This window comes from Pavona decussata, unplaced genomic scaffold (genome assembly GCF_977016875.1).
Source record: "Pavona decussata unplaced genomic scaffold, jaPavDecu1.1 SCAFFOLD_2089, whole genome shotgun sequence".
Lineage (NCBI taxonomy): Eukaryota > Metazoa > Cnidaria > Anthozoa > Scleractinia > Agariciidae > Pavona > Pavona decussata.
This window is the reverse complement of record NW_028146156.1, coordinates 17,501-20,689: the sequence shown is the minus strand read 5'-3', so window position 1 is coordinate 20,689 and position 3,189 is coordinate 17,501. Positions and strand designations below refer to the sequence as shown.

The 3,189-nt window shown below is 48.5% G+C and overlaps 2 non-coding genes across 2 annotated transcripts; both read right to left on the bottom strand.

Annotated features, from left to right (window-relative positions):
- Positions 1–727: 727 nt before the first annotated feature.
- On the bottom strand, positions 728–881 carry LOC146447551 (5.8S ribosomal RNA). Its single transcript, XR_014861777.1, has one exon. It is a non-coding gene; the product is annotated as a 5.8S ribosomal RNA (ribosomal RNA).
- Positions 882–1,080: 199 nt separating this feature from the next.
- On the bottom strand, positions 1,081–2,879 carry LOC146447550 (small subunit ribosomal RNA). The gene has a single exon (XR_014861773.1). It is a non-coding gene; the product is annotated as a small subunit ribosomal RNA (ribosomal RNA).
- Positions 2,880–3,189: the final 310 nt, after the last annotated feature.

Sequence of the window (3,189 nt, the reverse complement as noted above, 5' to 3'; positions counted from 1 at the left end):
CGGGAGCTCCGAGCCCGGGACCGCGGTCCATTCAGATCCGCAAACCCCGGGCCGGCACTACCCGCCGGCTGAATCTCAAACGGCGCATTGCTGAGTCCATTCGTTTCCCTTCCAACGGTTTCACGTACTTTTTAACTCTCTTTTCAAAGTTCTTTTCATCTTTCCCTCACGGTACTTGTTCGCTATCGGTCTCACGCCAGTATTTAGCTTTAGATGGAGTTTACCACCCGTTTTGGGCTGCATTCCCAAACAACCCGACTCTTCGAAAGCACATCGTGAGCGGCCGTCCGCGCCACAGACGGGGTTGTCACCCTCTGCGACGTGCTGTTCCAAGCAACTTAGGCATGGTCGGTCCGCCGAGAAAGTGCTTCTCGCAACTACAACTCGCCGAAGCGTTCAGGCCTCGGAGATTTCAAATTTGAGCTCTTCCCGCTTCACTCGCCGTTACTGGGGGAATCCTTGTTAGTTTCTTTTCCTCCGCTTATTAATATGCTTAAATTCAGCGGGTAGCCTTGCCTGACCTGAGGTCCAGATAGTTATGTTTTTGTCGTGGGACTCCGCGCGCGCTCCGGACACTCACCCAGCCAAGGACCAAATGGATTTTTAGCCTTCGCATGGGGGTGCAGAACAACGCACGATGCGAGTCTCTCTGCTTTTCAAGGGACACGGCGGCATAAGTGTGCCGTGACGCCTCAATGCCGCACACTCAAGTGCGTTGGATGATATCCGACACTCAGGCAGACATGCTCCTGGGAGAACCCAAGAGCGCCATTTGCGTTCAAAGATTCGATGATTCACTGAATTCTGCAATTCACACTACTTATCGCAGCTGGCTGCGTTCTTCATCGATGCGTGAGCCAAGAGATCCACCGTTAAAAGTTGTCTCTCTTTTTTGTTTTCCAACACTATTGGTTCTCAGACTGAATAAACAAAGTTTGTAAAAACATAAAGTCGGGGCTGACCGAACGCACGCCAAGCGACGGACGACCATTTAACGGCACAGAGACCGACCCCTAAAAGATTGCGTACAGTTCACACGGTAAACAAGTCTCAAAGACTCGTTTTGGATTGTTTCATCGGTAATGATCCTTCCGCAGGTTCACCTACGGAAACCTTGTTACGACTTTTACTTCCTCTAAATGATCAAGTTTGACCAACTTTCCGGCATCCGGCGCTCTGTTGCCAGAGTATCGGCGCCAGTCAGGAGGCCTCACTAAACCATTCAATCGGTAGTAGCGACGGGCGGTGTGTACAAAGGGCAGGGACGTAATCAACGCGAGCTGATGACTCGCGCTTACTAGGAATTCCTCGTTCAAGATCAATAATTGCAATGATCTATCCCCAGCACGACGATGTTTAGAAGATTACCCACACCTCTCGGTGAAGGAGATACTCTTTGACATCGTCAGTGTAGCGCGCGTGCGGCCCAGAACATCTAAGGGCATCACAGACCTGTTATTGCCTTCCTGACTTTGGTTGCATACCAACAGTCCCTCTAAGAAGTTAACCGCGAATCGGGATTCGCGTAACTATTTAGCAGGTTAAGGTCTCGTTCGTTAACGGAATTAACCAGACAAATCACTCCACCAACTAAGAACGGCCATGCACCACCACCCATAGAATCAAGAAAGAGCTCTCAATCTGTCAATCCTCACTATGTCTGGACCTGGTGAGTTTCCCCGTGTTGAGTCAAATTAAGCCGCAGGCTCCACTCCTGGTGGTGCCCTTCCGTCAATTCCTTTAAGTTTCAGCTTTGCAACCATACTTCCCCCGGAACCCAAAAACTTTGGTTTCCCATAAGGTGCCAAAGGGGTCATCCAATAACACCCTCTGATCCCTAGTTGGCATCGTTTATGGTTAGAACTAGGACGGTATCTGATCGTCTTCGATCCTCTAACTTTCGTTCTTGATTAATGAAAACACTCTTGGCAAATGCTTTCGCAGTAGTTCGTCTTTCGTAAATCCAAGAATTTCACCTCTGACAACGAAATACGAATGCCCCCAATTGTCTCTCTTAATCATTACTTCGGTTCCAGAAACCAACAAAATAGAACCAAAGTCCTATTCCATTATTCCATGCTTACGTATTCAAGCGCTGGCTTGCTTTGAACACTCTAATTTTTTCAAAGTAAACGTCGCAGATCCTGAGCACACTCAGTTAAGAGCACACCCAGTCTTTGCGAGGAAGAACAGCCCGGCCAGTAACATACCTTGCGGCAGACCGGCCGAGCCATCCCGAAATCCAACTACGAGCTTTTTAACTGCAACAACTTTAATATACGCTATTGGAGCTGGAATTACCGCGGGTGCTGGCACCAGACTTGTCCTCCAATGGATCCTCGTTAAAGGATTTAAGTTGTACTCATTCCAATTACAAGACTTGTAAAAGCCCTGTATTGTTATTTCTTGTCACTACCTCCCTGAGTCAGGATTGGGTAATTTGCGCGCCTGCTGCCTTCCTTGGATGTGGTAGCCGTTTCTCAGGCTCCCTCTCCGGAATCGAACCCTAATTCTCCGTCACCCGTTGCAACCATGGTAAGCCACTACCTTACCATCGACAGTTGATAGGGCAGAAATTTGAATGAAACATCGCCAGCGCAAGGCCGTGCGATTCGATCAGTTACTATGAATCACCAAATGACCGGGCAGAACCCGCATTGGTTTTTAATCTAATAAATACATCCCTTCCAGAAGTCGGGACTTTTCGCATGTATTAGCTCTAGAATTACTACGGTTATCAAGTAGTAATGGTACAATCAAATAAACGATAACTGATTTAATGAGCCATTCGCAGTTTCACAGTACAAGTGCTTATACTTAGACATGCATGGCTTAATCTTTGAGACAAGCATATGACTACTGGCAGGATCAACCAGGTAACTATCCACCGCAGGGAACAGAAGTTCCTTGCTAAGCGGCCCCCCTCCGCAGAGGGAGAGCAAGCTTTCTTAGATTTTGCCTCCACGGGGGGAACCCATGAGCCAAACGGACCACACGGTCCCTCGGTCAAGGAAACCCCGTCTTGTTTGCCACGTCTTTCTCACAACTGGACCCGTGCACAGTTCAGGCATACCTGTCAGACTCGCCAAGCGAGCTGAAGGAAGGCAAGAAAAGTGCTTCTGCGAAGGAAAATATCCTCCTGCTCTTTTGTCTCTATCATTAGCCAAAGGCTAGCGTACACAACTTCCA